Source organism: Eleutherodactylus coqui, unplaced genomic scaffold, assembly GCF_035609145.1.
Source record: "Eleutherodactylus coqui strain aEleCoq1 unplaced genomic scaffold, aEleCoq1.hap1 HAP1_SCAFFOLD_320, whole genome shotgun sequence".
NCBI lineage: Eukaryota > Metazoa > Chordata > Amphibia > Anura > Eleutherodactylidae > Eleutherodactylus > Eleutherodactylus coqui.
Window position 1 is genome coordinate 1 of NW_027102507.1, and position 24692 is coordinate 24692.

Sequence of the window (24692 nt, forward strand, 5' to 3'; positions counted from 1 at the left end):
TGGCAGCCTGCGTCTGTATGCTCCACGTATTCGGGTCATGGGTGTATGTGCAGGGGGCCCGGAGCCCTAGGGGGCCCATAAAGTCTCTCTTCCCCACATTGTAAACCAATGCTATCAATGACGCTTTATAGTTTGGGGGCCCAGTTCCAGACTTTGTACTGGGGCCCCGCAGCTTCAAGTTACACCTCCGGATCAGGATAATGCTAGGCCATTCCAACCAGCCTGTGTGTGTGACCTGCAGTCGCTGGTAGTCGAAAAGCGGCCGGCCCCGGATGCGCGCTTCAGAGTGGACAGACAGCAGCGGACCCCCAATCACACAGGCCCAAGGCTTGCTATGTAGCACGGAATACCTCATTGGACTGCAGCACTCCACGCGGGCTGAGATACACGCTCCACGTGGGATGGGCAGTATTCGTCCATGAAGATCCAGGCCAACGTTTAGAGATGGAGCAACACTCGGGGAGCAAAGAACTCCAACGAACGGACGCCTACTTTACAAGGATGTATTGCTTTATTCAATGCATGGACACAGAAACAGTTCAACCGCTCGATTACAGACCGCAGTCAATACAGTAAAGAAAGAAATGTGTCTGTTTAATGTAAACTTGCATGGAGCTCGTTTGTCAGCCACTGACTGAATGCTGCTGCTGCATGTCTAAAACGTGGTCTGACGTTACACGCACCACCAGGGATAAGGCCTTGCCTATAAGCATTCCCCAGCTGGCAAAAACCGAACCTCCCTGCCTATTCCTCACCATGGAAGAACGGAACCTACCTTTTTTTTAAAAAAAGAAAGCCACAGCAGCAGCCAACTCGATTTTGGTAGGCCGCTGTCTCCCCCTTGTGTGCTGCATAAAAAATGCACTCCACTAAAAATAGCAATGATCCACGAAATAGAGCGTATGGAGAGAATGAGGCTTCCAGATGAGCCGTCAGGCTATGATAAATTGTATCACACCTGGGCGATATGGATAGATGCCCGGAGCTCACCCCTATTTACCAAGTGGTTACAGACAGGGACATGTGAGTAACACGTTTAAACCACAATCGTAAAGAGAAACAACAATTCCGGAGCCCGCCCCCCCCCCCTTTTTGTTTTATTTTTTCTTTCTCCCGTGTCATAGATACCTACCCCCCCCTTACCCTCCCCTCATTCCCCTGTTTGTAGACCTTATAAAATATCACAGACAAACATGATATAGTTCAACTCGAAATTGATTTATTAAGTTTCATTGTCAAAGTTAATTTTACATTGCTTTGAGATAAGGCAAAAGTTTCCCCCCCTCCATGAAACCAATAAAACCTATATTGAATAAAATAAAAATGATGCAGTTACCGGTAGTTCTGCAGCTTCTTGGTGGAAATAAAGACCATCTCCCGTCTCCCAGCTGCAGCAGAGACTGACTGAAATGGCTGCCAAGCCCGGTATTAATGCTTCTAAATTGATGACATCACAAAGGAGTGACATCGTCAGCCTTCCAAACACCTGGCTCAATTGCATACAGTATGTATGTATGTATGCATGTATGTGAGTGAGTCTATCTATCTATCTATCTATCTATCTATCTATCTATCTTTATTAATTATGTAGAATATAGATATGGATTATTTCTAAATTACAGATTTTGTAGATATAGATTAAAGATAGATTTAAGATTGTGTGTGTGTGTGTGTGTGTGTGTGTGTGTGTGTGTGTGTGTGTGTATATATAATGTATATATGTAAAAAAAAATATAAAATCTGTAGTTATGTATGTATGTATGTATGGCGGGCGGGCAAAAAAGGCCTGCTGTATGTTTTTAAGTTCTTCGGATGACCATGCCGCTCTAATATTCTCCTTACTAGGGTCTACTAATGCTGGCCCAGGGGAAGGCAATAAAGCCCTATGGGGCCGAAGCCAATTTCCCTTATTTTAGGTTAAAAGTTTCCATCCGTCCCCACTGGAAATGCGGCCGGCCGAAGAGATCCCTCCAACCGACCGACCGACGCACCTTCAGAGACAAACTAGTGCTTGCTTCTAGTGTCATCGCCGGCTTAACCATCCTTTGTAGGGAGCTGACGAGTCCTGCAGTAGCAGCAGCAGCAGGCTCTGCAAGCCTAGGATGCGTGAGCACGGTGCAAGAGGAAGGACTGAGGGTGTGAGGCTGGGCGCGGTTGAGAAGGCGTGGGGCGGGGCTATGGAAAGTTTTAATAGCTCTCCCAGCTGCCTGGGTGCATTGTGGGTGCGCCCAGAGTGCTGGCTGAGCGTGTTGCCTCAAGCCTTGGAAGTGGAGTTGGGCGGGCCGGGCTACAGGTGAAACCCATTTCGGGTTATCGCTTCTCGGCCTTTTGGCTAAGATCAAGTGTAGTATCTGTTCTTATCAGTTTAATATCTGATACGTCCCCTATCTGGGGACCATATATTAAATGGATTTTTAGAACAGGGAGCTGGAAAAAGAGCTTGCTCTGTCCACTCCACGCATTGACCTGGTATTGCAGTACCTCCAGGACCGGTGCACCCCCTTTCCTACAGCAGTTTCCAAAAGCAGAAAAACAAAACCGACGAGCAAGAGGTGCAGCGCAGCTGTGGCGGCGGCTGCTGCTACCACCCAAGCACTTTGATTGACACTCAGCCCGTCTGCTCGCAACATTGTATCCACTGAGCAGCTGCGTCTGCCAGAGTGTGCACAGCACAGGTACAACTGGAAGCAAAACACACACACACACACACACCAGTTCATATGGCAGCCGCACTCTATAGTTCGTACCTACCGCTGCGCTAATAGCCAAGTTGGAAACATCGGGCAGGCACAGCGTATCCTGGCAGCCTGCGTCTGTATGCTCCACGTATTCGGGTCATGGGTGTATGTGCAGGGGGCCCGGAGCCCTAGGGGGCCCATAAAGTCTCTCTTCCCCACATTGTAAACCAATGCTATCAATGACGCTTTATAGTTTGGGGGCCCAGTTCCAGACTTTGTACTGGGGCCCCGCAGCTTCAAGTTACACCTCCGGATCAGGATAATGCTAGGCCATTCCAACCAGCCTGTGTGTGTGACCTGCAGTCGCTGGTAGTCGAAAAGCGGCCGGCCCCGGATGCGCGCTTCAGAGTGGACAGACAGCAGCGGACCCCCAATCACACAGGCCCAAGGCTTGCTATGTAGCACGGAATACCTCATTGGACTGCAGCACTCCACGCGGGCTGAGATACACGCTCCACGTGGGATGGGCAGTATTCGTCCATGAAGATCCAGGCCAACGTTTAGAGATGGAGCAACACTCGGGGAGCAAAGAACTCCAACGAACGGACGCCTACTTTACAAGGATGTATTGCTTTATTCAATGCATGGACACAGAAACAGTTCAACCGCTCGATTACAGACCGCAGTCAATACAGTAAAGAAAGAAATGTGTCTGTTTAATGTAAACTTGCATGGAGCTCGTTTGTCAGCCACTGACTGAATGCTGCTGCTGCATGTCTAAAACGTGGTCTGACGTTACACGCACCACCAGGGATAAGGCCTTGCCTATAAGCATTCCCCAGCTGGCAAAAACCGAACCTCCCTGCCTATTCCTCACCATGGAAGAACGGAACCTACCTTTTTTTTAAAAAAAGAAAGCCACAGCAGCAGCCAACTCGATTTTGGTAGGCCGCTGTCTCCCCCTTGTGTGCTGCATAAAAAATGCACTCCACTAAAAATAGCAATGATCCACGAAATAGAGCGTATGGAGAGAATGAGGCTTCCAGATGAGCCGTCAGGCTATGATAAATTGTATCACACCTGGGCGATATGGATAGATGCCCGGAGCTCACCCCTATTTACCAAGTGGTTACAGACAGGGACATGTGAGTAACACGTTTAAACCACAATCGTAAAGAGAAACAACAATTCCGGAGCCCGCCCCCCCCCCCTTTTTGTTTTATTTTTTCTTTCTCCCGTGTCATAGATACCTACCCCCCCCTTACCCTCCCCTCATTCCCCTGTTTGTAGACCTTATAAAATATCACAGACAAACATGATATAGTTCAACTCGAAATTGATTTATTAAGTTTCATTGTCAAAGTTAATTTTACATTGCTTTGAGATAAGGCAAAAGTTTCCCCCCCTCCATGAAACCAATAAAACCTATATTGAATAAAATAAAAATGATGCAGTTACCGGTAGTTCTGCAGCTTCTTGGTGGAAATAAAGACCATCTCCCGTCTCCCAGCTGCAGCAGAGACTGACTGAAATGGCTGCCAAGCCCGGTATTAATGCTTCTAAATTGATGACATCACAAAGGAGTGACATCGTCAGCCTTCCAAACACCTGGCTCAATTGCATACAGTATGTATGTATGTATGCATGTATGTGAGTGAGTCTATCTATCTATCTATCTATCTATCTATCTATCTATCTTTATTAATTATGTAGAATATAGATATGGATTATTTCTAAATTACAGATTTTGTAGATATAGATTAAAGATAGATTTAAGATTGTGTGTGTGTGTGTGTGTGTGTGTGTGTGTGTGTGTGTGTGTGTGTGTGTGTATATATAATGTATATATGTAAAAAAAAATATAAAATCTGTAGTTATGTATGTATGTATGTATGGCGGGCGGGCAAAAAAGGCCTGCTGTATGTTTTTAAGTTCTTCGGATGACCATGCCGCTCTAATATTCTCCTTACTAGGGTCTACTAATGCTGGCCCAGGGGAAGGCAATAAAGCCCTATGGGGCCGAAGCCAATTTCCCTTATTTTAGGTTAAAAGTTTCCATCCGTCCCCACTGGAAATGCGGCCGGCCGAAGAGATCCCTCCAACCGACCGACCGACGCACCTTCAGAGACAAACTAGTGCTTGCTTCTAGTGTCATCGCCGGCTTAACCATCCTTTGTAGGGAGCTGACGAGTCCTGCAGTAGCAGCAGCAGCAGGCTCTGCAAGCCTAGGATGCGTGAGCACGGTGCAAGAGGAAGGACTGAGGGTGTGAGGCTGGGCGCGGTTGAGAAGGCGTGGGGCGGGGCTATGGAAAGTTTTAATAGCTCTCCCAGCTGCCTGGGTGCATTGTGGGTGCGCCCAGAGTGCTGGCTGAGCGTGTTGCCTCAAGCCTTGGAAGTGGAGTTGGGCGGGCCGGGCTACAGGTGAAACCCATTTCGGGTTATCGCTTCTCGGCCTTTTGGCTAAGATCAAGTGTAGTATCTGTTCTTATCAGTTTAATATCTGATACGTCCCCTATCTGGGGACCATATATTAAATGGATTTTTAGAACAGGGAGCTGGAAAAAGAGCTTGCTCTGTCCACTCCACGCATTGACCTGGTATTGCAGTACCTCCAGGACCGGTGCACCCCCTTTCCTACAGCAGTTTCCAAAAGCAGAAAAACAAAACCGACGAGCAAGAGGTGCAGCGCAGCTGTGGCGGCGGCTGCTGCTACCACCCAAGCACTTTGATTGACACTCAGCCCGTCTGCTCGCAACATTGTATCCACTGAGCAGCTGCGTCTGCCAGAGTGTGCACAGCACAGGTACAACTGGAAGCAAAACACACACACACACACACACCAGTTCATATGGCAGCCGCACTCTATAGTTCGTACCTACCGCTGCGCTAATAGCCAAGTTGGAAACATCGGGCAGGCACAGCGTATCCTGGCAGCCTGCGTCTGTATGCTCCACGTATTCGGGTCATGGGTGTATGTGCAGGGGGCCCGGAGCCCTAGGGGGCCCATAAAGTCTCTCTTCCCCACATTGTAAACCAATGCTATCAATGACGCTTTATAGTTTGGGGGCCCAGTTCCAGACTTTGTACTGGGGCCCCGCAGCTTCAAGTTACACCTCCGGATCAGGATAATGCTAGGCCATTCCAACCAGCCTGTGTGTGTGACCTGCAGTCGCTGGTAGTCGAAAAGCGGCCGGCCCCGGATGCGCGCTTCAGAGTGGACAGACAGCAGCGGACCCCCAATCACACAGGCCCAAGGCTTGCTATGTAGCACGGAATACCTCATTGGACTGCAGCACTCCACGCGGGCTGAGATACACGCTCCACGTGGGATGGGCAGTATTCGTCCATGAAGATCCAGGCCAACGTTTAGAGATGGAGCAACACTCGGGGAGCAAAGAACTCCAACGAACGGACGCCTACTTTACAAGGATGTATTGCTTTATTCAATGCATGGACACAGAAACAGTTCAACCGCTCGATTACAGACCGCAGTCAATACAGTAAAGAAAGAAATGTGTCTGTTTAATGTAAACTTGCATGGAGCTCGTTTGTCAGCCACTGACTGAATGCTGCTGCTGCATGTCTAAAACGTGGTCTGACGTTACACGCACCACCAGGGATAAGGCCTTGCCTATAAGCATTCCCCAGCTGGCAAAAACCGAACCTCCCTGCCTATTCCTCACCATGGAAGAACGGAACCTACCTTTTTTTTAAAAAAAGAAAGCCACAGCAGCAGCCAACTCGATTTTGGTAGGCCGCTGTCTCCCCCTTGTGTGCTGCATAAAAAATGCACTCCACTAAAAATAGCAATGATCCACGAAATAGAGCGTATGGAGAGAATGAGGCTTCCAGATGAGCCGTCAGGCTATGATAAATTGTATCACACCTGGGCGATATGGATAGATGCCCGGAGCTCACCCCTATTTACCAAGTGGTTACAGACAGGGACATGTGAGTAACACGTTTAAACCACAATCGTAAAGAGAAACAACAATTCCGGAGCCCGCCCCCCCCCCCTTTTTGTTTTATTTTTTCTTTCTCCCGTGTCATAGATACCTACCCCCCCCTTACCCTCCCCTCATTCCCCTGTTTGTAGACCTTATAAAATATCACAGACAAACATGATATAGTTCAACTCGAAATTGATTTATTAAGTTTCATTGTCAAAGTTAATTTTACATTGCTTTGAGATAAGGCAAAAGTTTCCCCCCCTCCATGAAACCAATAAAACCTATATTGAATAAAATAAAAATGATGCAGTTACCGGTAGTTCTGCAGCTTCTTGGTGGAAATAAAGACCATCTCCCGTCTCCCAGCTGCAGCAGAGACTGACTGAAATGGCTGCCAAGCCCGGTATTAATGCTTCTAAATTGATGACATCACAAAGGAGTGACATCGTCAGCCTTCCAAACACCTGGCTCAATTGCATACAGTATGTATGTATGTATGCATGTATGTGAGTGAGTCTATCTATCTATCTATCTATCTATCTATCTATCTATCTTTATTAATTATGTAGAATATAGATATGGATTATTTCTAAATTACAGATTTTGTAGATATAGATTAAAGATAGATTTAAGATTGTGTGTGTGTGTGTGTGTGTGTGTGTGTGTGTGTGTGTGTGTGTGTGTGTGTATATATAATGTATATATGTAAAAAAAAATATAAAATCTGTAGTTATGTATGTATGTATGTATGGCGGGCGGGCAAAAAAGGCCTGCTGTATGTTTTTAAGTTCTTCGGATGACCATGCCGCTCTAATATTCTCCTTACTAGGGTCTACTAATGCTGGCCCAGGGGAAGGCAATAAAGCCCTATGGGGCCGAAGCCAATTTCCCTTATTTTAGGTTAAAAGTTTCCATCCGTCCCCACTGGAAATGCGGCCGGCCGAAGAGATCCCTCCAACCGACCGACCGACGCACCTTCAGAGACAAACTAGTGCTTGCTTCTAGTGTCATCGCCGGCTTAACCATCCTTTGTAGGGAGCTGACGAGTCCTGCAGTAGCAGCAGCAGCAGGCTCTGCAAGCCTAGGATGCGTGAGCACGGTGCAAGAGGAAGGACTGAGGGTGTGAGGCTGGGCGCGGTTGAGAAGGCGTGGGGCGGGGCTATGGAAAGTTTTAATAGCTCTCCCAGCTGCCTGGGTGCATTGTGGGTGCGCCCAGAGTGCTGGCTGAGCGTGTTGCCTCAAGCCTTGGAAGTGGAGTTGGGCGGGCCGGGCTACAGGTGAAACCCATTTCGGGTTATCGCTTCTCGGCCTTTTGGCTAAGATCAAGTGTAGTATCTGTTCTTATCAGTTTAATATCTGATACGTCCCCTATCTGGGGACCATATATTAAATGGATTTTTAGAACAGGGAGCTGGAAAAAGAGCTTGCTCTGTCCACTCCACGCATTGACCTGGTATTGCAGTACCTCCAGGACCGGTGCACCCCCTTTCCTACAGCAGTTTCCAAAAGCAGAAAAACAAAACCGACGAGCAAGAGGTGCAGCGCAGCTGTGGCGGCGGCTGCTGCTACCACCCAAGCACTTTGATTGACACTCAGCCCGTCTGCTCGCAACATTGTATCCACTGAGCAGCTGCGTCTGCCAGAGTGTGCACAGCACAGGTACAACTGGAAGCAAAACACACACACACACACACACCAGTTCATATGGCAGCCGCACTCTATAGTTCGTACCTACCGCTGCGCTAATAGCCAAGTTGGAAACATCGGGCAGGCACAGCGTATCCTGGCAGCCTGCGTCTGTATGCTCCACGTATTCGGGTCATGGGTGTATGTGCAGGGGGCCCGGAGCCCTAGGGGGCCCATAAAGTCTCTCTTCCCCACATTGTAAACCAATGCTATCAATGACGCTTTATAGTTTGGGGGCCCAGTTCCAGACTTTGTACTGGGGCCCCGCAGCTTCAAGTTACACCTCCGGATCAGGATAATGCTAGGCCATTCCAACCAGCCTGTGTGTGTGACCTGCAGTCGCTGGTAGTCGAAAAGCGGCCGGCCCCGGATGCGCGCTTCAGAGTGGACAGACAGCAGCGGACCCCCAATCACACAGGCCCAAGGCTTGCTATGTAGCACGGAATACCTCATTGGACTGCAGCACTCCACGCGGGCTGAGATACACGCTCCACGTGGGATGGGCAGTATTCGTCCATGAAGATCCAGGCCAACGTTTAGAGATGGAGCAACACTCGGGGAGCAAAGAACTCCAACGAACGGACGCCTACTTTACAAGGATGTATTGCTTTATTCAATGCATGGACACAGAAACAGTTCAACCGCTCGATTACAGACCGCAGTCAATACAGTAAAGAAAGAAATGTGTCTGTTTAATGTAAACTTGCATGGAGCTCGTTTGTCAGCCACTGACTGAATGCTGCTGCTGCATGTCTAAAACGTGGTCTGACGTTACACGCACCACCAGGGATAAGGCCTTGCCTATAAGCATTCCCCAGCTGGCAAAAACCGAACCTCCCTGCCTATTCCTCACCATGGAAGAACGGAACCTACCTTTTTTTTAAAAAAAGAAAGCCACAGCAGCAGCCAACTCGATTTTGGTAGGCCGCTGTCTCCCCCTTGTGTGCTGCATAAAAAATGCACTCCACTAAAAATAGCAATGATCCACGAAATAGAGCGTATGGAGAGAATGAGGCTTCCAGATGAGCCGTCAGGCTATGATAAATTGTATCACACCTGGGCGATATGGATAGATGCCCGGAGCTCACCCCTATTTACCAAGTGGTTACAGACAGGGACATGTGAGTAACACGTTTAAACCACAATCGTAAAGAGAAACAACAATTCCGGAGCCCGCCCCCCCCCCCTTTTTGTTTTATTTTTTCTTTCTCCCGTGTCATAGATACCTACCCCCCCCTTACCCTCCCCTCATTCCCCTGTTTGTAGACCTTATAAAATATCACAGACAAACATGATATAGTTCAACTCGAAATTGATTTATTAAGTTTCATTGTCAAAGTTAATTTTACATTGCTTTGAGATAAGGCAAAAGTTTCCCCCCCTCCATGAAACCAATAAAACCTATATTGAATAAAATAAAAATGATGCAGTTACCGGTAGTTCTGCAGCTTCTTGGTGGAAATAAAGACCATCTCCCGTCTCCCAGCTGCAGCAGAGACTGACTGAAATGGCTGCCAAGCCCGGTATTAATGCTTCTAAATTGATGACATCACAAAGGAGTGACATCGTCAGCCTTCCAAACACCTGGCTCAATTGCATACAGTATGTATGTATGTATGCATGTATGTGAGTGAGTCTATCTATCTATCTATCTATCTATCTATCTATCTATCTTTATTAATTATGTAGAATATAGATATGGATTATTTCTAAATTACAGATTTTGTAGATATAGATTAAAGATAGATTTAAGATTGTGTGTGTGTGTGTGTGTGTGTGTGTGTGTGTGTGTGTGTGTGTGTGTGTATATATAATGTATATATGTAAAAAAAAATATAAAATCTGTAGTTATGTATGTATGTATGTATGGCGGGCGGGCAAAAAAGGCCTGCTGTATGTTTTTAAGTTCTTCGGATGACCATGCCGCTCTAATATTCTCCTTACTAGGGTCTACTAATGCTGGCCCAGGGGAAGGCAATAAAGCCCTATGGGGCCGAAGCCAATTTCCCTTATTTTAGGTTAAAAGTTTCCATCCGTCCCCACTGGAAATGCGGCCGGCCGAAGAGATCCCTCCAACCGACCGACCGACGCACCTTCAGAGACAAACTAGTGCTTGCTTCTAGTGTCATCGCCGGCTTAACCATCCTTTGTAGGGAGCTGACGAGTCCTGCAGTAGCAGCAGCAGCAGGCTCTGCAAGCCTAGGATGCGTGAGCACGGTGCAAGAGGAAGGACTGAGGGTGTGAGGCTGGGCGCGGTTGAGAAGGCGTGGGGCGGGGCTATGGAAAGTTTTAATAGCTCTCCCAGCTGCCTGGGTGCATTGTGGGTGCGCCCAGAGTGCTGGCTGAGCGTGTTGCCTCAAGCCTTGGAAGTGGAGTTGGGCGGGCCGGGCTACAGGTGAAACCCATTTCGGGTTATCGCTTCTCGGCCTTTTGGCTAAGATCAAGTGTAGTATCTGTTCTTATCAGTTTAATATCTGATACGTCCCCTATCTGGGGACCATATATTAAATGGATTTTTAGAACAGGGAGCTGGAAAAAGAGCTTGCTCTGTCCACTCCACGCATTGACCTGGTATTGCAGTACCTCCAGGACCGGTGCACCCCCTTTCCTACAGCAGTTTCCAAAAGCAGAAAAACAAAACCGACGAGCAAGAGGTGCAGCGCAGCTGTGGCGGCGGCTGCTGCTACCACCCAAGCACTTTGATTGACACTCAGCCCGTCTGCTCGCAACATTGTATCCACTGAGCAGCTGCGTCTGCCAGAGTGTGCACAGCACAGGTACAACTGGAAGCAAAACACACACACACACACACACCAGTTCATATGGCAGCCGCACTCTATAGTTCGTACCTACCGCTGCGCTAATAGCCAAGTTGGAAACATCGGGCAGGCACAGCGTATCCTGGCAGCCTGCGTCTGTATGCTCCACGTATTCGGGTCATGGGTGTATGTGCAGGGGGCCCGGAGCCCTAGGGGGCCCATAAAGTCTCTCTTCCCCACATTGTAAACCAATGCTATCAATGACGCTTTATAGTTTGGGGGCCCAGTTCCAGACTTTGTACTGGGGCCCCGCAGCTTCAAGTTACACCTCCGGATCAGGATAATGCTAGGCCATTCCAACCAGCCTGTGTGTGTGACCTGCAGTCGCTGGTAGTCGAAAAGCGGCCGGCCCCGGATGCGCGCTTCAGAGTGGACAGACAGCAGCGGACCCCCAATCACACAGGCCCAAGGCTTGCTATGTAGCACGGAATACCTCATTGGACTGCAGCACTCCACGCGGGCTGAGATACACGCTCCACGTGGGATGGGCAGTATTCGTCCATGAAGATCCAGGCCAACGTTTAGAGATGGAGCAACACTCGGGGAGCAAAGAACTCCAACGAACGGACGCCTACTTTACAAGGATGTATTGCTTTATTCAATGCATGGACACAGAAACAGTTCAACCGCTCGATTACAGACCGCAGTCAATACAGTAAAGAAAGAAATGTGTCTGTTTAATGTAAACTTGCATGGAGCTCGTTTGTCAGCCACTGACTGAATGCTGCTGCTGCATGTCTAAAACGTGGTCTGACGTTACACGCACCACCAGGGATAAGGCCTTGCCTATAAGCATTCCCCAGCTGGCAAAAACCGAACCTCCCTGCCTATTCCTCACCATGGAAGAACGGAACCTACCTTTTTTTTAAAAAAAGAAAGCCACAGCAGCAGCCAACTCGATTTTGGTAGGCCGCTGTCTCCCCCTTGTGTGCTGCATAAAAAATGCACTCCACTAAAAATAGCAATGATCCACGAAATAGAGCGTATGGAGAGAATGAGGCTTCCAGATGAGCCGTCAGGCTATGATAAATTGTATCACACCTGGGCGATATGGATAGATGCCCGGAGCTCACCCCTATTTACCAAGTGGTTACAGACAGGGACATGTGAGTAACACGTTTAAACCACAATCGTAAAGAGAAACAACAATTCCGGAGCCCGCCCCCCCCCCCTTTTTGTTTTATTTTTTCTTTCTCCCGTGTCATAGATACCTACCCCCCCCTTACCCTCCCCTCATTCCCCTGTTTGTAGACCTTATAAAATATCACAGACAAACATGATATAGTTCAACTCGAAATTGATTTATTAAGTTTCATTGTCAAAGTTAATTTTACATTGCTTTGAGATAAGGCAAAAGTTTCCCCCCCTCCATGAAACCAATAAAACCTATATTGAATAAAATAAAAATGATGCAGTTACCGGTAGTTCTGCAGCTTCTTGGTGGAAATAAAGACCATCTCCCGTCTCCCAGCTGCAGCAGAGACTGACTGAAATGGCTGCCAAGCCCGGTATTAATGCTTCTAAATTGATGACATCACAAAGGAGTGACATCGTCAGCCTTCCAAACACCTGGCTCAATTGCATACAGTATGTATGTATGTATGCATGTATGTGAGTGAGTCTATCTATCTATCTATCTATCTATCTATCTATCTATCTTTATTAATTATGTAGAATATAGATATGGATTATTTCTAAATTACAGATTTTGTAGATATAGATTAAAGATAGATTTAAGATTGTGTGTGTGTGTGTGTGTGTGTGTGTGTGTGTGTGTGTGTGTGTGTATATATAATGTATATATGTAAAAAAAAATATAAAATCTGTAGTTATGTATGTATGTATGTATGGCGGGCGGGCAAAAAAGGCCTGCTGTATGTTTTTAAGTTCTTCGGATGACCATGCCGCTCTAATATTCTCCTTACTAGGGTCTACTAATGCTGGCCCAGGGGAAGGCAATAAAGCCCTATGGGGCCGAAGCCAATTTCCCTTATTTTAGGTTAAAAGTTTCCATCCGTCCCCACTGGAAATGCGGCCGGCCGAAGAGATCCCTCCAACCGACCGACCGACGCACCTTCAGAGACAAACTAGTGCTTGCTTCTAGTGTCATCGCCGGCTTAACCATCCTTTGTAGGGAGCTGACGAGTCCTGCAGTAGCAGCAGCAGCAGGCTCTGCAAGCCTAGGATGCGTGAGCACGGTGCAAGAGGAAGGACTGAGGGTGTGAGGCTGGGCGCGGTTGAGAAGGCGTGGGGCGGGGCTATGGAAAGTTTTAATAGCTCTCCCAGCTGCCTGGGTGCATTGTGGGTGCGCCCAGAGTGCTGGCTGAGCGTGTTGCCTCAAGCCTTGGAAGTGGAGTTGGGCGGGCCGGGCTACAGGTGAAACCCATTTCGGGTTATCGCTTCTCGGCCTTTTGGCTAAGATCAAGTGTAGTATCTGTTCTTATCAGTTTAATATCTGATACGTCCCCTATCTGGGGACCATATATTAAATGGATTTTTAGAACAGGGAGCTGGAAAAAGAGCTTGCTCTGTCCACTCCACGCATTGACCTGGTATTGCAGTACCTCCAGGACCGGTGCACCCCCTTTCCTACAGCAGTTTCCAAAAGCAGAAAAACAAAACCGACGAGCAAGAGGTGCAGCGCAGCTGTGGCGGCGGCTGCTGCTACCACCCAAGCACTTTGATTGACACTCAGCCCGTCTGCTCGCAACATTGTATCCACTGAGCAGCTGCGTCTGCCAGAGTGTGCACAGCACAGGTACAACTGGAAGCAAAACACACACACACACACACACCAGTTCATATGGCAGCCGCACTCTATAGTTCGTACCTACCGCTGCGCTAATAGCCAAGTTGGAAACATCGGGCAGGCACAGCGTATCCTGGCAGCCTGCGTCTGTATGCTCCACGTATTCGGGTCATGGGTGTATGTGCAGGGGGCCCGGAGCCCTAGGGGGCCCATAAAGTCTCTCTTCCCCACATTGTAAACCAATGCTATCAATGACGCTTTATAGTTTGGGGGCCCAGTTCCAGACTTTGTACTGGGGCCCCGCAGCTTCAAGTTACACCTCCGGATCAGGATAATGCTAGGCCATTCCAACCAGCCTGTGTGTGTGACCTGCAGTCGCTGGTAGTCGAAAAGCGGCCGGCCCCGGATGCGCGCTTCAGAGTGGACAGACAGCAGCGGACCCCCAATCACACAGGCCCAAGGCTTGCTATGTAGCACGGAATACCTCATTGGACTGCAGCACTCCACGCGGGCTGAGATACACGCTCCACGTGGGATGGGCAGTATTCGTCCATGAAGATCCAGGCCAACGTTTAGAGATGGAGCAACACTCGGGGAGCAAAGAACTCCAACGAACGGACGCCTACTTTACAAGGATGTATTGCTTTATTCAATGCATGGACACAGAAACAGTTCAACCGCTCGATTACAGACCGCAGTCAATACAGTAAAGAAAGAAATGTGTCTGTTTAATGTAAACTTGCATGGAGCTCGTTTGTCAGCCACTGACTGAATGCTGCTGCTGCATGTCTAAAACGTGGTCTGACGTTACACGCACCACCAGGGATAAGGCCTTGCCTATAAGCATTCCCCAGCTGGCAAAAACCGAACCTCCCTGCCTATTCCTCACCATGGAAGAACGGAACCTACCTTTTTTTTAAAAAAAGAAAGCCACAGCAGCAGCCAACTCGATTTTGGTAGGCCGCTGTCTCCCCCTTGTGTGCTGCATAAAAAATGCACTCCACTAAAAATAGCAATGATCCACGAAATAGAGCGTATGGAGAGAATGAGGCTTCCAGATGAGCCGTCAGGCTATGATAAATTGTATCACACCTGGGCGATATGGATAGATGCCCGGAGCTCACCCCTATTTACCAAGTGGTTACAGACAGGGACATGTGAGTAACACGTTTAAACCACAATCGTAAAGAGAAACAACAATTCCGGAGCCCGCCCCCCCCCCCTTTTTGTTTTATTTTTTCTTTCTCCCGTGTCATAGATACCTACCCCCCCCTTACCCTCCCCTCATTCCCCTGTTTGTAGACCTTATAAAATATCACAGACAAACATGATATAGTTCAACTCGAAATTGATTTATTAAGTTTCATTGTCAAAGTTAATTTTACATTGCTTTGAGATAAGGCAAAAGTTTCCCCCCCTCCATGAAACCAATAAAACCTATATTGAATAAAATAAAAATGATGCAGTTACCGGTAGTTCTGCAGCTTCTTGGTGGAAATAAAGACCATCTCCCGTCTCCCAGCTGCAGCAGAGACTGACTGAAATGGCTGCCAAGCCCGGTATTAATGCTTCTAAATTGATGACATCACAAAGGAGTGACATCGTCAGCCTTCCAAACACCTGGCTCAATTGCATACAGTATGTATGTATGTATGCATGTATGTGAGTGAGTCTATCTATCTATCTATCTATCTATCTATCTATCTATCTTTATTAATTATGTAGAATATAGATATGGATTATTTCTAAATTACAGATTTTGTAGATATAGATTAAAGATAGATTTAAGATTGTGTGTGTGTGTGTGTGTGTGTGTGTGTGTGTGTGTGTGTGTGTGTGTGTATATATAATGTATATATGTAAAAAAAAATATAAAATCTGTAGTTATGTATGTATGTATGTATGGCGGGCGGGCAAAAAAGGCCTGCTGTATGTTTTTAAGTTCTTCGGATGACCATGCCGCTCTAATATTCTCCTTACTAGGGTCTACTAATGCTGGCCCAGGGGAAGGCAATAAAGCCCTATGGGGCCGAAGCCAATTTCCCTTATTTTAGGTTAAAAGTTTCCATCCGTCCCCACTGGAAATGCGGCCGGCCGAAGAGATCCCTCCAACCGACCGACCGACGCACCTTCAGAGACAAACTAGTGCTTGCTTCTAGTGTCATCGCCGGCTTAACCATCCTTTGTAGGGAGCTGACGAGTCCTGCAGTAGCAGCAGCAGCAGGCTCTGCAAGCCTAGGATGCGTGAGCACGGTGCAAGAGGAAGGACTGAGGGTGTGAGGCTGGGCGCGGTTGAGAAGGCGTGGGGCGGGGCTATGGAAAGTTTTAATAGCTCTCCCAGCTGCCTGGGTGCATTGTGGGTGCGCCCAGAGTGCTGGCTGAGCGTGTTGCCTCAAGCCTTGGAAGTGGAGTTGGGCGGGCCGGGCTACAGGTGAAACCCATTTCGGGTTATCGCTTCTCGGCCTTTTGGCTAAGATCAAGTGTAGTATCTGTTCTTATCAGTTTAATATCTGATACGTCCCCTATCTGGGGACCATATATTAAATGGATTTTTAGAACAGGGAGCTGGAAAAAGAGCTTGCTCTGTCCACTCCACGCATTGACCTGGTATTGCAGTACCTCCAGGACCGGTGCACCCCCTTTCCTACAGCAGTTTCCAAAAGCAGAAAAACAAAACCGACGAACGAGCAAGAGGTGCAGCGCAGCTGTGGCGGCGGCTGCTGCTACCACCCAAGCACTTTGATTGACACTCAGCCCGTCTGCTCGCAACATTGTATCCACTGAGCAGCTGCGTCTGCCAGAGTGTGCACAGCACAGGTACAACTGGAAGCAAAACACACACACACACACACACCAGTTCATATGGCAGCCGCACTCTATAGTTCGTACCTACCGCTGCGCTAATAGCCAAGTTGGAAACATCGGGCAGGCACAGCGTATCCTGGCAGCCTGCGTCTGTATGCTCCACGTATTCGGGTCATGGGTGTATGTGCAGGGGGCCCGGAGCCCTAGGGGGCCCATAAAGTCTCTCTTCCCCACATTGTAAACCAATGCTATCAATGACGCTTTATAGTTTGGGGGCCCAGTTCCAGACTTTGTACTGGGGCCCCGCAGCTTCAAGTTACACCTCCGGATCAGGATAATGCTAGGCCATTCCAACCAGCCTGTGTGTGTGACCTGCAGTCGCTGGTAGTCGAAAAGCGGCCGGCCCCGGATGCGCGCTTCAGAGTGGACAGACAGCAGCGGACCCCCAATCACACAGGCCCAAGGCTTGCTATGTAGCACGGAATACCTCATTGGACTGCAGCACTCCACGCGGGCTGAGATACACGCTCCACGTGGGATGGGCAGTATTCGTCCATGAAGATCCAGGCCAACGTTTAGAGATGGAGCAACACTCGGGGAGCAAAGAACTCCAACGAACGGACGCCTACTTTACAAGGATGTATTGCTTTATTCAATGCATGGACACAGAAACAGTTCAACCGCTCGATTACAGACCGCAGTCAATACAGTAAAGAAAGAAATGTGTCTGTTTAATGTAAACTTGCATGGAGCTCGTTTGTCAGCCACTGACTGAATGCTGCTGCTGCATGTCTAAAACGTGGTCTGACGTTACACGCACCACCAGGGATAAGGCCTTGCCTATAAGCATTCCCCAGCTGGCAAAAACCGAACCTCCCTGCCTATTCCTCACCATGGAAGAACGGAACCTACCTTTTTTTTAAAAAAAGAAAGCCACAGCAGCAGCCAACTCGATTTTGGTAGGCCGCTGTCTCCCCCTTGTGTGCTGCATAAAAAATGCACTCCACTAAAAATAGCAATGATCCACGAAATAGAGCGTATGGAGAGAATGAGGCTTCCAGATGAGCCGTCAGGCTATGATAAATTGTATCACACCTGGGCGATATGGATAGATGCCCGGAGCTCACCCCTATTTACCAAGTGGTTACAGACAGGGACATGTGAGTAACACGTTTAAACCACAATCGTAAAGAGAAACAACAATTCCGGAGCCCGCCCCCCCCCCCTTTTTGTTTTATTTTTTCTTTCTCCCGTGTCATAGATACCTACCCCCCCCTTACCCTCCCCTCATTCCCCTGTTTGTAGACCTTATAAAATATCACAGACAAACATGATATAGTTCAACTCGAAATTGATTTATTAAGTTTCATTGTCAAAGTTAATTTTACATTGCTTTGAGATAAGGCAAAAGTTTCCCCCCCTCCATGAAACCAATAAAACCTATATTGAATAAAATAAAAATGATGCAGTTACCGGTAGTTCTGCAGCTTCTTGGTGGAAATAAAGACCATCTCCCGTCTCCCAGCTGCAGCAGAGACTGACTGAAATGGCTGCCAAGCCCGGTATTAATGCTTCTAAATTGATGACATCACAAAGGAGTGACATCGTCAGCCTTCCAAACACCTGGCTCAATTGCATACAGTATGTATGTATGTATGCATGTATGTGAGTGAGTCTATCTATCTATCTATCTATCTATCTATCTATCTATCTATCTATCTTTATTAATTATGTAGAATATAGATATGGATTATTTCTAAATTACAGATTTTGTAGATATAGATTAAAGATAGATTTAAGATTGTGTGTGTGTGTGTGTGTGTGTGTGTGTGTGTGTGTGTGTGTGTGTGTGTGTGTGTGTGTGTGTATATAATGTATATATGTAAAAAAAAATATAAAATCTGTAGTTATGTATGTATGTATGTATGGCGGGCGGGCAAAAAAGGCCTGCTGTATGTTTTTAAGTTCTTCGGATGACCATGCCGCTCTAATATTCTCCTTACTAGGGTCTACTAATGCTGGCCCAGGGGAAGGCAATAAAGCCCTATGGGGCCGAAGCCAATTTCCCTTATTTTAGGTTAAAAGTTTCCATCCGTCCCCACTGGAAATGCGGCCGGCCGAAGAGATCCCTCCAACCGACCGACCGACGCACCTTCAGAGACAAACTAGTGCTTGCTTCTAGTGTCATCGCCGGCTTAACCATCCTTTGTAGGGAGCTGACGAGTCCTGCAGTAGCAGCAGCAGCAGGCTCTGCAAGCCTAGGATGCGTGAGCACGGTGCAAGAGGAAGGACTGAGGGTGTGAGGCTGGGCGCGGTTGAGAAGGCGTGGGGCGGGGCTATGGAAAGTTTTAATAGCTCTCCCAGCTGCCTGGGTGCATTGTGGGTGCGCCCAGAGTGCTGGCTGAGCGTGTTGCCTCAAGCCTTGGAAGTGGAGTTGGGCGGGCCGGGCTACAGGTGAAACCCATTTCGGGTTATCGCTTCTCGGCCTTTTGGCTAAGATCAAGTGTAGTATCTGTTCTTATCAGTTTAATATCTGATACGTCCCCTATCTGGGGACCATATATTAAATGGATTTTTAGAACAGGGAGCTGGAAAAAGAGCTTGCTCTGTCCACTCCACGCATTGACCTGGTATTGCAGTACCTCCAGGACCGGTGCACCCCCTTTCCTACAGCAGTTTCCAAAAGCAGAAAAACAAAACCGACGAGCAAGAGGTGCAGCGCAGCTGTGGCGGCGGCTGCTGCTACCACCCAAGCACTTTGATTGACACTCAGCCCGTCTGCTCGCAACATTGTATCCACTGAGCAGCTGCGTCTGCCAGAGTGTGCACAGCACAGGTACAACTGGAAGCAAAACACACACACACACACACACCAGTTCATATGGCAGCCGCACTCTATAGTTCGTACCTACCGCTGCGCTAATAGCCAAGTTGGAAACATCGGGCAGGCACAGCGTATCCTGGCAGCCTGCGTCTGTATGCTCCACGTATTCGGGTCATGGGTGTATGTGCAGGGGGCCCGGAGCCCTAGGGGGCCCATAAAGTCTCTCTTCCCCACATTGTAAACCAATGCTATCAATGACGCTTTATAGTTTGGGGGCCCAGTTCCAGACTTTGTACTGGGGCCCCGCAGCTTCAAGTTACACCTCCGGATCAGGATAATGCTAGGCCATTCCAACCAGCCTGTGTGTGTGACCTGCAGTCGCTGGTAGTCGAAAAGCGGCCGGCCCCGGATGCGCGCTTCAGAGTGGACAGACAGCAGCGGACCCCCAATCACACAGGCCCAAGGCTTGCTATGTAGCACGGAATACCTCATTGGACTGCAGCACTCCACGCGGGCTGAGATACACGCTCCACGTGGGATGGGCAGTATTCGTCCATGAAGATCCAGGCCAACGTTTAGAGATGGAGCAACACTCGGGGAGCAAAGAACTCCAACGAACGGACGCCTACTTTACAAGGATGTATTGCTTTATTCAATGCATGGACACAGAAACAGTTCAACCGCTCGATTACAGACCGCAGTCAATACAGTAAAGAAAGAAATGTGTCTGTTTAATGTAAACTTGCATGGAGCTCGTTTGTCAGCCACTGACTGAATGCTGCTGCTGCATGTCTAAAACGTGGTCTGACGTTACACGCACCACCAGGGATAAGGCCTTGCCTATAAGCATTCCCCAGCTGGCAAAAACCGAACCTCCCTGCCTATTCCTCACCATGGAAGAACGGAACCTACCTTTTTTTTAAAAAAAGAAAGCCACAGCAGCAGCCAACTCGATTTTGGTAGGCCGCTGTCTCCCCCTTGTGTGCTGCATAAAAAATGCACTCCACTAAAAATAGCAATGATCCACGAAATAGAGCGTATGGAGAGAATGAGGCTTCCAGATGAGCCGTCAGGCTATGATAAATTGTATCACACCTGGGCGATATGGATAGATGCCCGGAGCTCACCCCTATTTACCAAGTGGTTACAGACAGGGACATGTGAGTAACACGTTTAAACCACAATCGTAAAGAGAAACAACAATTCCGGAGCCCGCCCCCCCCCCCTTTTTGTTTTATTTTTTCTTTCTCCCGTGTCATAGATACCTACCCCCCCCTTACCCTCCCCTCATTCCCCTGTTTGTAGACCTTATAAAATATCACAGACAAACATGATATAGTTCAACTCGAAATTGATTTATTAAGTTTCATTGTCAAAGTTAATTTTACATTGCTTTGAGATAAGGCAAAAGTTTCCCCCCCTCCATGAAACCAATAAAACCTATATTGAATAAAATAAAAATGATGCAGTTACCGGTAGTTCTGCAGCTTCTTGGTGGAAATAAAGACCATCTCCCGTCTCCCAGCTGCAGCAGAGACTGACTGAAATGGCTGCCAAGCCCGGTATTAATGCTTCTAAATTGATGACATCACAAAGGAGTGACATCGTCAGCCTTCCAAACACCTGGCTCAATTGCATACAGTATGTATGTATGTATGCATGTATGTGAGTGAGTCTATCTATCTATCTATCTATCTATCTATCTATCTATCTTTATTAATTATGTAGAATATAGATATGGATTATTTCTAAATTACAGATTTTGTAGATATAGATTAAAGATAGATTTAAGATTGTGTGTGTGTGTGTGTGTGTGTGTGTGTGTGTGTGTGTGTGTGTGTGTATATATAATGTATATATGTAAAAAAAAATATAAAATCTGTAGTTATGTATGTATGTATGTATGGCGGGCGGGCAAAAAAGGCCTGCTGTATGTTTTTAAGTTCTTCGGATGACCATGCCGCTCTAATATTCTCCTTACTAGGGTCTACTAATGCTGGCCCAGGGGAAGGCAATAAAGCCCTATGGGGCCGAAGCCAATTTCCCTTATTTTAGGTTAAAAGTTTCCATCCGTCCCCACTGGAAATGCGGCCGGCCGAAGAGATCCCTCCAACCGACCGACCGACGCACCTTCAGAGACAAACTAGTGCTTGCTTCTAGTGTCATCGCCGGCTTAACCATCCTTTGTAGGGAGCTGACGAGTCCTGCAGTAGCAGCAGCAGCAGGCTCTGCAAGCCTAGGATGCGTGAGCACGGTGCAAGAGGAAGGACTGAGGGTGTGAGGCTGGGCGCGGTTGAGAAGGCGTGGGGCGGGGCTATGGAAAGTTTTAATAGCTCTCCCAGCTGCCTGGGTGCATTGTGGGTGCGCCCAGAGTGCTGGCTGAGCGTGTTGCCTCAAGCCTTGGAAGTGGAGTTGGGCGGGCCGGGCTACAGGTGAAACCCATTTCGGGTTATCGCTTCTCGGCCTTTTGGCTAAGATCAAGTGTAGTATCTGTTCTTATCAGTTTAATATCTGATACGTCCCCTATCTGGGGACCATATATTAAATGGATTTTTAGAACAGGGAGCTGGAAAAAGAGCTTGCTCTGTCCACTCCACGCATTGACCTGGTATTGCAGTACCTCCAGGACCGGTGCACCCCCTTTCCTACAGCAGTTTCCAAAAGCAGAAAAACAAAACCGACGAGCAAGAGGTGCAGCGCAGCTGTGGCGGCGGCTGCTGCTACCACCCAAGCACTTTGATTGACACTCAGCCCGTCTGCTCGCAACATTGTATCCACTGAGCAGCTGCGTCTGCCAGAGTGTGCACAGCACAGGTACAACTGGAAGCAAAACACACACACACACACACACCAGTTCATATGGCAGCCGCACTCTATAGTTCGTACCTACCGCTGCGCTAATAGCCAAGTTGGAAACATCGGGCAGGCACAGCGTATCCTGGCAGCCTGCGTCTGTATGCTCCACGTATTCGGGTCATGGGTGTATGTGCAGGGGGCCCGGAGCCCTAGGGGGCCCATAAAGTCTCTCTTCCCCACATTGTAAACCAATGCTATCAATGACGCTTTATAGTTTGGGGGCCCAGTTCCAGACTTTGTACTGGGGCCCCGCAGCTTCAAGTTACACCTCCGGATCAGGATAATGCTAGGCCATTCCAACCAGCCTGTGTGTGTGACCTGCAGTCGCTGGTAGTCGAAAAGCGGCCGGCCCCGGATGCGCGCTTCAGAGTGGACAGACAGCAGCGGACCCCCAATCACACAGGCCCAAGGCTTGCTATGTAGCACGGAATACCTCATTGGACTGCAGCACTCCACGCGGGCTGAGATACACGCTCCACGTGGGATGGGCAGTATTCGTCCATGAAGATCCAGGCCAACGTTTAGAGATGGAGCAACACTCGGGGAGCAAAGAACTCCAACGAACGGACGTCTACTTTACAAGGATGTATTGCTTTATTCAATGCATGGACACAGAAACAGTTCAACCGCTCGATTACAGACCGCAGTCAATACAGTAAAGAAAGAAATGTGTCTGTTTAATGTAAACTTGCATGGAGCTCGTTTGTCAGCCACTGACTGAATGCTGCTGCTGCATGTCTAAAACGTGGTCTGACGTTACACGCACCACCAGGGATAAGGCCTTGCCTATAAGCATTCCCCAGCTGGCAAAAACCGAACCTCCCTGCCTATTCCTCACCATGGAAGAACGGAACCTACCTTTTTTTTAAAAAAAGAAAGCCACAGCAGCAGCCAACTCGATTTTGGTAGGCCGCTGTCTCCCCCTTGTGTGCTGCATAAAAAATGCACTCCACTAAAAATAGCAATGATCCACGAAATAGAGCGTATGGAGAGAATGAGGCTTCCAGATGAGCCGTCAGGCTATGATAAATTGTATCACACCTGGGCGATATGGATAGATGCCCGGAGCTCACCCCTATTTACCAAGTGGTTACAGACAGGGACATGTGAGTAACACGTTTAAACCACAATCGTAAAGAGAAACAACAATTCCGGAGCCCGCCCCCCCCCCCTTTTTGTTTTATTTTTTCTTTCTCCCGTGTCATAGATACCTACCCCCCCCTTACCCTCCCCTCATTCCCCTGTTTGTAGACCTTATAAAATATCACAGACAAACATGATATAGTTCAACTCGAAATTGATTTATTAAGTTTCATTGTCAAAGTTAATTTTACATTGCTTTGAGATAAGGCAAAAGTTTCCCCCCCTCCATGAAACCAATAAAACCTATATTGAATAAAATAAAAATGATGCAGTTACCGGTAGTTCTGCAGCTTCTTGGTGGAAATAAAGACCATCTCCCGTCTCCCAGCTGCAGCAGAGACTGACTGAAATGGCTGCCAAGCCCGGTATTAATGCTTCTAAATTGATGACATCACAAAGGAGTGACATCGTCAGCCTTCCAAACACCTGGCTCAATTGCATACAGTATGTATGTATGTATGCATGTATGTGAGTGAGTCTATCTATCTATCTATCTATCTATCTATCTTTATTAATTATGTAGAATATAGATATGGATTATTTCTAAATTACAGATTTTGTAGATATAGATTAAAGATAGATTTAAGATTGTGTGTGTGTGTGTGTGTGTGTGTGTGTGTGTGTGTGTGTATATATAATGTATATATGTAAAAAAAAATATAAAATCTGTAGTTATGTATGTATGTATGTATGGCGGGCGGGCAAAAAAGGCCTGCTGTATGTTTTTAAGTTCTTCGGATGACCATGCCGCTCTAATATTCTCCTTACTAGGGTCTACTAATGCTGGCCCAGGGGAAGGCAATAAAGCCCTATGGGGCCGAAGCCAATTTCCCTTATTTTAGGTTAAAAGTTTCCATCCGTCCCCACTGGAAATGCGGCCGGCCGAAGAGATCCCTCCAACCGACCGACCGACGCACCTTCAGAGACAAACTAGTGCTTGCTTCTAGTGTCATCGCCGGCTTAACCATCCTTTGTAGGGAGCTGACGAGTCCTGCAGTAGCAGCAGCAGCAGGCTCTGCAAGCCTAGGATGCGTGAGCACGGTGCAAGAGGAAGGACTGAGGGTGTGAGGCTGGGCGCGGTTGAGAAGGCGTGGGGCGGGGCTATGGAAAGTTTTAATAGCTCTCCCAGCTGCCTGGGTGCATTGTGGGTGCGCCCAGAGTGCTGGCTGAGCGTGTTGCCTC

The 24692-nt window shown here is 47.9% G+C and overlaps 8 non-coding genes across 8 annotated transcripts; all 8 read left to right on the forward strand.

The window, feature by feature from the left end:
• Nucleotides 1-2312: 2312 nt before the first annotated feature.
• LOC136604141 (U2 spliceosomal RNA) lies at nucleotides 2313-2503 on the forward strand. Its single transcript, XR_010789690.1, has one exon. It is a non-coding gene; the product is annotated as a U2 spliceosomal RNA (small nuclear RNA).
• A 2615-nt stretch (nucleotides 2504-5118) lies between these two features.
• Nucleotides 5119-5309, forward strand: LOC136604153 (U2 spliceosomal RNA). Its single transcript, XR_010789701.1, has one exon. It is a non-coding gene; the product is annotated as a U2 spliceosomal RNA (small nuclear RNA).
• Nucleotides 5310-7924: 2615 nt separating this feature from the next.
• Nucleotides 7925-8115, forward strand: LOC136604166 (U2 spliceosomal RNA). The gene has a single exon (XR_010789712.1). It is a non-coding gene; the product is annotated as a U2 spliceosomal RNA (small nuclear RNA).
• Nucleotides 8116-10728: 2613 nt separating this feature from the next.
• Nucleotides 10729-10919, forward strand: LOC136604178 (U2 spliceosomal RNA). The gene has a single exon (XR_010789723.1). It is a non-coding gene; the product is annotated as a U2 spliceosomal RNA (small nuclear RNA).
• Nucleotides 10920-13528: 2609 nt separating this feature from the next.
• On the forward strand, nucleotides 13529-13719 carry LOC136604188 (U2 spliceosomal RNA). The gene has a single exon (XR_010789730.1). It is a non-coding gene; the product is annotated as a U2 spliceosomal RNA (small nuclear RNA).
• A 2613-nt stretch (nucleotides 13720-16332) lies between these two features.
• LOC136604142 (U2 spliceosomal RNA) lies at nucleotides 16333-16523 on the forward strand. The gene has a single exon (XR_010789691.1). It is a non-coding gene; the product is annotated as a U2 spliceosomal RNA (small nuclear RNA).
• Nucleotides 16524-19160: 2637 nt separating this feature from the next.
• LOC136604144 (U2 spliceosomal RNA) lies at nucleotides 19161-19351 on the forward strand. Its single transcript, XR_010789692.1, has one exon. It is a non-coding gene; the product is annotated as a U2 spliceosomal RNA (small nuclear RNA).
• A 2611-nt stretch (nucleotides 19352-21962) lies between these two features.
• Nucleotides 21963-22153, forward strand: LOC136604145 (U2 spliceosomal RNA). Its single transcript, XR_010789693.1, has one exon. It is a non-coding gene; the product is annotated as a U2 spliceosomal RNA (small nuclear RNA).
• The last annotated feature ends 2539 nt before the right edge of the window (nucleotides 22154-24692 follow it).